This window comes from Phyllobates terribilis, unplaced genomic scaffold, assembly GCF_046119375.1.
Source record: "Phyllobates terribilis strain yellow unplaced genomic scaffold, ASM4611937v1 Scaffold_9__5_contigs__length_417890890, whole genome shotgun sequence".
NCBI classification, from domain to species: domain Eukaryota; kingdom Metazoa; phylum Chordata; class Amphibia; order Anura; family Dendrobatidae; genus Phyllobates; species Phyllobates terribilis.
This window is the reverse complement of record NW_027362769.1, coordinates 411,736,811-411,747,157: the sequence shown is the minus strand read 5'-3', so window position 1 is coordinate 411,747,157 and position 10,347 is coordinate 411,736,811.

Below are 10,347 nucleotides of genomic sequence, written 5' to 3'. Positions count from 1 at the left end.
CGGCACTTGTCCTGCAGCTGTAATTACTGTTTATTGGTCATTTATAGGCCCTGGGACAACAATTGTCACATTGTATTCTATGAGGAAAGAGGAACTTAACGTTGTAGCGCTTTTCTCTGTCCTTGACACTCTAATATGTGTGAATAGTGACCAGAGAGGGCGACGCTTCACCCACCACAGGACCATACGCAGTGCCCACATCACAAGGCATACCATGTCTCAAATCACAAGGAACTGGAACTAGGTGGAGGACCTGGATCATAGCAACTCCAGAGAAATCACATACCGCAATACTCAGAGAGATCAAGTCATTATGCACTGTATGGAGATACGTGGTCGCTGTATGGCAGTGTTATTTATGCACTGTATGGAGATACGTGGTCGCTGTATGGCAGTGTTATTTATGCACTGTATGGAGATACGTGGTCGCTGTATGGCAGTGTTATTTATGCACTGTATGGAGATACGTGGTCGCTGTATGGCAGTGTTATTTATGCACTGTATGGAGATACCTGGTCGCTGTATGGCAGTGTTATTTATGCACTGTATGGAGATACGTGGTCGCTGTATGGCAGTGTTATTTATGCACTGTATGGAGATACGTGGTCGCTGTATGGCAGTGTTATTTATGCACTGTATGGAGATACGTGGTCGCTGTATGGCAGTGTTATTTATGCACTGTATGGAGATACCTGGTCGCTGTATGGCAGTGTTATTTATGCACTGTATGGAGATACGTGGTCGCTGTATGGCAGTGTTATTTATGCACTGTATGGAGATACCTGGTCGCTGTATGGCAGTGTTATTTATGCACTGTATGGAGATACCTGGTCGCTGTATGGCAGTATTATTTATGCACTGTATGGCGATACTTGGATACTGTATGGCTGTTACATCTCTGCAGTGTATGGAGATACCTGGTCGCTGTATGGCAGTGTTATTTATGCACTGTATGGAGATACCTGGTCGCTGTATGGCAGTGTTATTTATGCACTGTATGGTGATACGTGGTCGCTGTATGGCAGTGTTATTTATGCACTGTATGGAGATACCTGGTCGCTGTATGGCAGTGTTATTTATGCACTGTATGGAGATACGTGGTCGCTGTATGGCAGTGTTATTTATGCACTGTATGGAGATACGTGGTCACTGTATGGCAGTGTTATTTATGCACTGTATGGAGATACCTGGTCGCTGTATGGCAGTATTATTTATGCACTGTATGGCGATACTTGGATACTGTATGGCTGTTACATCTCTGCAGTGTATGGAGATACCTGGTCGCTGTATGGCAGTGTTATTTATGCACTGTATGGAGATACCTGGTCGCTGTATGGCAGTGTTATTTATGCACTGTATGGAGATACGTGGTCGCTGTATGGCAGTGTTATTTATGCACTGTATGGAGATACCTGGTCGCTGTATGGCAGTATTATTTATGCACTGTATGGCGATACTTGGATACTGTATGGCTGTTACATCTCTGCAGTGTATGGAGATATGGGCGACATTGCAGTCATATTTGTGCTCTGTAGAGCTGTATGGACACCGTATGGCGGTGACATTTGTGTTCTGGTGCTGTTCAATAGGTATATCTGGGGCGGTACAGTACGTGTAGATGGGTTTGGGTGGCGGTATACTATGACATCGCTGTGACATCTCACTGTATTGTGAAGACGAGGAGATCTGGGAGATAAGCCTCGGAGCGATCCTTGGTGGTGATTTGTGGGCTCGCTTCGCTCTGTGGTGACTTCTGTCTGCGGTGATTTGTTTCTTCCTCATCTGATAAGCTGTAATGACGCGAGGGCACAGCGGGCATCCGACAGGACGTGCACATACCGCCATCGACCCATCCTCCTCTTCTAGCCCTTCCTGTATTGTGGAGGTGTCGCTCGGCCCTCGCCTGTCCATTGGCAGCGGCCATCTTTGCCACCCATTCTTCACGGGCGTAGGCTGGCACACAGGAGGCGGCGGGCAGAGGAAGCCGTGTGCAGATTACTCATCACCGGGTATTCCCGGTATATGGGCACTTCCCCTCCACCATGACCCCACCGTAATCCCACCAGAAGGGCACTTCCCAAATCTGAGCACAAGTCACAACTGAGTCACGAATGTCAATGAGGTCCTGACACGTAAATAGATGCAAAAAAAGAAAATCTGACCTGCACCTCCTAACAAAAAGAAGCAAGTGTGAACAGGTGCCAGCTGCTGCCGGATAAGCACAGCAGAGCGCGACCGCCCCCTGTGCGCACCAGGACGTGTGCACCGACTGTAGGAACTGCAATCCTGCCATGAGGCACCGCAGCACACACCGCTGGCCAATCAGACGCCGGCACGGCCCATCCCGGGTGGCACATGGCAGAGACGTCATGCACCACCGGCCAATCAGAGGCCAGCACGGCCCATCCCGGGTGGCACATGGCAGAGACGTCATACACCACTGGCCAATCAGAGGCCGGCATGGCCCATCCCGGGTGGCACATGGCAGAGACGTCATACAACGCCGGCTAATCAGAGGCCGGCATGGCCCATCCTGGGTGGCACATGGCAGAGACGTCATGCATCGCCCGTCGCTTTCAAGGTGAAGTCAGCTGCCGTCCTCTGCGCCAGCAATACAAGAAGGCGCTGCGTGTCATGGGAGTGGGGAAAGGTAAAAATAGCTTTGGTTTTAAATGTGTTGGAAAAGAGCAACAGGACAGGGGACGTTAACACGGAAACGGGCCAGGGACGGGGACGTTACTATGGGAAGGGGCCCGGGATGGGAATGTTACTATGGAAAGGGGCCCAGGACAGGTGACATTACCACAGGAAGGGGCCCAAGACGAGGGACGTTAACACAGGAAGGGGCCCAGGATGGGGATGTTATTACAGGAAGGGGCCCGAGACGGGGGACATTACCACAGGAAGGGGCCCAGGACGGGGATGTTACTACAGGAAGGGGCCCGGTACAGGGGAAATTACCACAGGAAGGGGCCCGGAACGGGAATGTTAACACTGAAAGGGGCCCAGGACAGTGACATTACTACAGGAAGGGGTCCAGGAAGGGGGACGTTACCACGGGAAGGGGCCCGGGATGGAAGACGTTACTACGGGAAGAGTCCTGAGATGGGGGATGTTACCACGGGAAGGGGCCCGAGACGGGGGACGTTACCACAGAAAGAGGCTCGGGACGTAGGACATTACCGCAGGAAGGGGCCTGAGGGCATTACCATGGGAAGAGGCCTGGGACAGGGGACATTACCAAAGCAAGGGGCTCAGGACGGTGAAGGGGGACGTTACCGCGGGAGGGGGCCTGGGACGGGGACATTACTATGGGAAGGGGCCTGGGATGGGGGACATTACCACAGGAAGGGGCCCAGCATGTAGGACATTACCGCGGGAAGGGGCATGGGACGGGGGACTTTAGCACAGCAAAGGGCCCAGGATGGTTACGGCGAGAAGGGGTACAGGAAGGGGGACTTTACCGCGGGAGGGGGCCCTGGAAGGGTATGTTACAATGGGAAGGGGCCCGACATGGGGGACATTACCACAGGAAGAGGCACGGGATAGGGACGTTACTACGGGAAGGGGCCTGGGATGGGGGACATCACCACATGAAGGGGTCCGGGATGGGGGACGTTACCATAGGAAGGGGCCCGGTACGCAGGACGTTACCGCGGGAAGGAGCCTGGGATGGGGGACGTTCATGCGGGAAGGGGTCTAGGACGCAGGACATAATACAGGAAGGGGCTCAGGACACAGGACATTATTACTGGATGGGGGACATTATATCAAGAAGGGGCACATTATTAATAGAAGGGGCCTATGATCAGGAAAATTATTTCATGGGGGGGTGGTGAATACATATGTCTTTATAGAATCTAGAATGTGATAAGGGTCCATACATCTGACTAACATGGAGGTGGGAGCCCAGATCCAAATCTTGCTCCGGGGTCCATTGCACTCTAGTTCCATCACTGCTAAGAATCTTCATTATAGAAGGCTGATCTATATGGCGGGAACTCAGATATTTCATATAGTCGGTGTTTATATATTGTATATAATGGTGCACAACACGGCTGCTACAAAGATAGATGATAGATAGATGAATGATACATAGATAATAGATAGATGATAGATAATAGATAGATAGATGATAGATAGATAGATGATAGATAGATAGATAATAGATAGATACATAGATAGATACATAGATAGATACATAGATAGATACATACAGTTATATGAAAAAGTTTGGGCACCCCTATTAATCTTAAGCTTAATGTTTTATAAAAATTGGTGTTTTTGCAACAGCTATTTCAGTTTGATATATGTAATAACTGTTGGACACAGTAATGTTTCTGCCTTGAAATGAGGTTTATTGTACTAACAGAAAATGTGCAATCTGCAGTCAAACAAAATTTGACAGGTGCATAAGTATGGGCACCCTTATCATTTTCTTGTTTTAAATACTCCTACCTACTTTTTACTGACTTACTAAAGCACTTTTTTTGGTTTTGTAACCTCATTGAGCTTTGAACTTCATAGCCAGGTGTATGCAATCATGAGAAAAGCTACTTAAAGTGGCCACTTGCAAGTTGTTCTCCTGTTTGAATCTCCTCTGAAGAGTGGCATCATGAGCTCCTCAAAACAACTGTCAAATGATCTGAAAACAAAGATTATTCAACATAGTTGTTCAGGGGAAGGATACAAAAAGCTGTCTCAGAGATTTAACCTGTCAGTTTCCACTGTGAGGAACATAGTAAGGAAATGGAAGAGCACAGGGACAGTTCTTGTTAAGGCCAGAAGTGGCAGGTGAAGAAAAACATCAGAAAGGCAGAGAAGAAGAATGGTGAGATCAATCAAGGACAATCCTCAGACCATCTCCAGAGAGCTGCAGTATCAACTTGCTGCAGATGGTGTCACTGTGCATCGGTCAACTATACAACGCACTTTGCACAAGGAGAAGCTGTATGGGAGAGTGATGCGAAAGAAGCCGTTTCTGCAAGCACGCCACAAACAGAGTCGGCTGAGGTATGCAAAAGCACATTTGGAGAAGCCAATTTCTTTTTGGAAGAAGGTCCTGTGGACTGATGAAACCAAGATTGAGTTGTTTGGTCATGCAAAAAGGCGTTATGCATGGCGGCAAAAAAACACAGCATTCCAAGAAAAACACTTGCTACCCACAGTAAAATTTGGTGGAGGTTCCATCATGTTTTGTGGCTGTGTGGCCAATGCCGGCACCGGGAATCTTGCTAAAGTTGAGGGATGCATGGATTCCACTCAGTATCAGCAGATTCTTGACAATAATGTTCAAGAATCAGTGATAAAGTTGAAGTTACGCAGGGGATGGATCTTTCAGCAAGACAATGATCCAAAACACCGCTCCAAATCTACTCAGGCATTCATGCAGAGGAACAATTACAATGTTCTGGAATGGCCATCCCTGTCCCCAGACCTGAATATCATTGAACATCTGTGGGATCATTTGAAGAGGGCTGTCCATGCTCGGCGACCATCAAACTTAACTGAACTGGAATTGTTTTGTAAAGAGGAATGGTCAAAAATACCTTCATCCAGGATCCAGGAACTCATTAAAAGCTACAGGAAGCGACTAGAGGCTGTTATTTTTGCAAAAGGAGGATCTACTAAATATTAATGTCACTTTTCTGGTGAGGTGCCCATACTTATGCACCTGTCAAATTTTGTTTGAAAGCAGATTGCACATTTTCTGTTAGTACAATAAACCTCATTTCAAGGCAGAAACATTACTGTGTCCAACAGTTATTACATAGATCAAACTGAAATAGCTGCTGCAAAAACACCAATTTTTATAAAACATTAAGCTTAAGATTAATAGGGGTGCCCAAAGTTTTTCATATAACTGTAGATAGATACATAGATAGATGATAGATAGATAGATGATAGATAGATAGATAGATAATAGATAGATGATAGATAGATATATAATAGATAGATGATAGATAGATAATAGATAGATGATAGATAATAGATGATAGATAGCTGATAGATAATAGATAGATACATAGATAGATGATAGATAGATAGATAATAGATAGATGATAGATAGATAAATAGATAGATGATAGATAGATGATAGATAATAGATAGATGATAGATAATAGATAGATGATAGATAGATAGATAATAGATAGATGATAGATAGATAATAGATAGATGATAGATAATAGATGATAGATAATAGATGATAGATAATAGATAGATACATAGATAGATGATAGATGATAGATAAATAGATAGATGATAGATAGATGATAGATAATAGATAGATGATAGATAGATAGATGATAGATAGATGATAGATAGATAATAGATGATAGATAGATAATAGATAGATGATAGATAATAGATAGATAGATGATAGATAGATAATAGATAGATGATAGATAGATAATAGATAGATAGATGATAGATAATAGATAGATGATAGATAGATGATAGATAATAGATAGATGATAGATAGATGATAGATACATAGATAGATGATAGATAGATGATAGATAGATAATAGATAGATAGATGATAGATAGATAATAGATAGATGATAGATAGATGATAGATAATAGATAGATGATAGATAGATGATAGATACATAGATAGATGATAGATAATAGATAGATGATAGATAATAGATAGATGATAGATAGATAATAGATAGATGATAGATAGATGATAGATAATAGATGATAGATAATAGATAGATAGATAATAGATAGATGATAGATAATAGATAGATGATAGATAATAGATAGATGATCGATAGATGATAGATAGATGATCGATAGATAATAGATGATAGATAGATAGATAATAGATAATAGATAGATAATAGATAGATAATAGATGATAGATAATAGATAGATAATAGATAGATGATAGATAGATAATAGATGATAGATAGATAGATAATAGATGATAGATAATAGATAGATAATAGATAGATAATAGATGATAGATAATAGATAGATAATAGATAGATGATAGATAATAGATAGATGATCGATAGATAATAGATGATAGATAATAGATGATAGATAATAGATAGATGATAGATAATAGATGATAGATAATAGATGATAGATAGGTGATAGATAATAGATAATAGATAGATGATAGATAGATGATAGATAATAGATAGATAATAGATAGATGATAGATAGATGATAGATAGATGATAGATAGATGATAGATGAATGATAGATAGATGATAGATAGATGATAGATGATCGATAGATAATAGATAGATAATAGATAGATAATAGATAGATAATAGATAGATGATAGATAGATAGATGATAGATAGATGATAGATAGATGATAGATAGATGATAGATGATCGATAGATAATAGATAGATAATAGATAGATGATAGATAGATGATAGATAGATAGATGATAGATAGATGATAGATAGATGATAGATGATAGATAATAGATAGATGATAGATAATAGCTAGTATAATACAGATGCCGGAGCTTGGTCGGTTGCACTTGGTTCCGTTTCTCGGGATTTCCTAACGGCTTCTTACTTCATTATTTCTTCAGGACTCGGAGGAGGAAACAGATGACAGAAGTTCACACAATGTTGTCACCTTGTTATCTGCGGCGCACAGCGGTCAGTAATGAGCCCCCCGCTGGATGGGTCCGCTGCTCTCACCAATAGGACTTGTATCCGACAACACACACTGGAAGTGCGCTACCCTCCCTCCGATATGACCAGCGCAATCCCACCATGCATTTTATTGAATTGTGACAACTAAGTATGGAGTCCTGGACGTGGTAGTATAAGGTCTATGGACTGTGTTATCACAGGTTGGAGCCTCGGTCTTGGTAGTATACGGTCCGTGTGGTCCCAGTATGGAGCTCTGGTCTTGGTAGTATACGGTCTGTGTAGACCCAGTATGGAGCTCTGGTCTCGGTAGTATACGGTCTGTGTAGTCCCAGTATGGAGCTCTGGTCTTGGTAGTATACGGTCTGTGTAGTCCCAGTATGGAGCTCTGGTCTTGGTAGTATACGGTCCGTGTAGTCCCAGTATGGAGCTCTGCTCTTGGTAGTATACGGTCCGTGTAGTCCCAGTATACAGCTCTGGTCTTGGTAGTATACGGTCTGTGTGATCCCAGTATGGAGCTCTGCTCTTGGTAGTATACGGTCTGTGTAGTCCCAGTATGGAGCTCTGGTCTCGGTAGTATACGGTCTGTGTGGTCCCAGTATGGAGCTCTGGTCTTGGTAGAATACGGTCCGTGTTGTCCCAGTATGGAGCTCTGGTCTCGGTAGTATACGGTCCGTGTAGTCCCAGTATGGAGCTCTGGTCTTGGTAGTATACGGTCTGTGTGGTCCCAGTATGGAGCTCTGCTCTTGGTAGTATACGGTCCGTGTAGTCCCAGTATACAGCTCTGGTCTTGGTAGTATACGGTCTGTGTAGTCCCAGTATGGAGCTCTGGTCTCGGTAGTATACGGTCTGTGTAGTCCCAGTATGGAGCTCTGGTCTCGGTAGTATACGGTCTGTGTGGTCCCAGTATGGAGCTCTGGTCTCGGTAGAATACGGTCCGTGTTGTCCCAGTATGGAGCTCTGGTCTCGGTAGTATACGGTCCGTGTAGTCCCAGTATGGAGCTCTGGTCTTGGTAGTATACGGTCTGTGTGGTCCCAGTATGGAGCTCAGGTCTCGGTAGCATACGGTCCGTGTTGTCCTAGTATGGAGCTCTGGTCTCAGTAGCATACAGTCTGTGTGGTCCCAGTATGGAGCTCTGGTCTCAGTAGCATACAGTCTGTGTGGTCCCAGTATGGAGCTCTGGTCTCGGTAGCATACGGTCTGTGTGGTCCCAGTATGGAGCTCTGGTCTCGGTAGTATACGGTCTGTGTAGTCCCAGTATGGAGCTCTGGTCTTGGTAGTATACAGTCTGTGTAGTCCCAGTATGGAGCTCTGGTCTTGGTAGTATACGGTCTGTGTAGTCCCAGTATGGAGCTCTGGTCTTGGTAGTATACAGTCCGTGTAGTCCCAGTATGGAGCTCTGGTCTTGGTAGTATACGGTCTGTGTAGTCCCAGTATGGAGCTCTGGTCTTGGTAGTATACGGTCTGTGTGGTCCCAGTATGGAGCTCAGGTCTCGGTAGCATACGGTCCGTGTTGTCCTAGTATGGAGCTCTGGTCTCAGTAGCATACAGTCTGTGTGGTCCCAGTATGGAGCTCTGGTCTCGGTAGCATACGGTCTGTGTAGTCCCAGTATGGAGCTCTGGTCTCGGTAGTATACGGTCTGTGTAGTCCCAGTATGGAGCTCTGGTCTTGGTAGTATACGGTCCGTGTAGTCCCAGTATGGAGCTCTGGTCTTGGTAGTATACGGTCTGTGTAGTCCCAGTATGGAGCTCTGGTCTTGGTAGTATACAGTCCGTGTAGTCCCAGTATGGAGCTCTGGTCTCGGTAGTATACGGTCTGTGTAGTCCCAGTATGGAGCTCTGGTCTTGGTAGTATACGGTCTGTGTAGTCCCAGTATGGAGCTCTGGTCTCGGTAGTATACAGTCTGTGTAGTCCAAGTATGGAGCACTGCTTTTGGTAGTATACGGTCTGTGTAGTCCCAGTATGGAGCTCTGGTCATGGTAGTATACGGTCTGTGTAGTCCCAGTATGGAGCTCTGGTCTTGGTAGTATACGGTCTGTGTGGTCCCAGTATGGAGCTCTGGTCATGGTAGTATACGGTCTGTGTGGTCCCAGTATGGAGCTCTGGTCTCGGTAGTATACGGTCTGTGTAGTCCCAGTATGGAGCTCTGGTCTCGGTAGTATACGGCCAGTGTAGTCCCAGTATGGAGCTCTGGTCTCGGTAGTATACGGTCTGTGTAGTCCCAGTATGGAGCTCTGGTCACGGTAGTATACGGTCTGTGTGGTCCCAGTATAGAGCTCTGGTCTTGGTAGTATACAGTCTGTGTGGTCCCAGTATGGAGCTCTGGTCTTGGTAGTATACGGTCTGTGTGGTCCCAGTATGGAGCTCTGGTCTCGGTAGTATACGGTCTGTGTAGTCCCAGTATGGAGCTCTGGTCTCGGTAGTATACGGTCCGTGTAGTCCCAGTATGGAGCACTGCTCTTGGTAGTATACGGCCCGTGTAGTCCCAGTATGGAGCACTGCTCTTGGTAGTATACGGCCCGTGTAGTCCCAGTATGGAGCACTGCTCTTGGTAGTATACGGCCCGTGTAGTCCCAGTATGGAGCACTGCTCTTGGTAGTATACAGTCTGTGTACGCTGTAGTCCCAGTATGAAATATAAATGGGCAGAGCAGACCATCGTGGTCCAGACGTGTTTGGTGACGTCTCATTCAGGACTGGTCACATCTACATGGAGA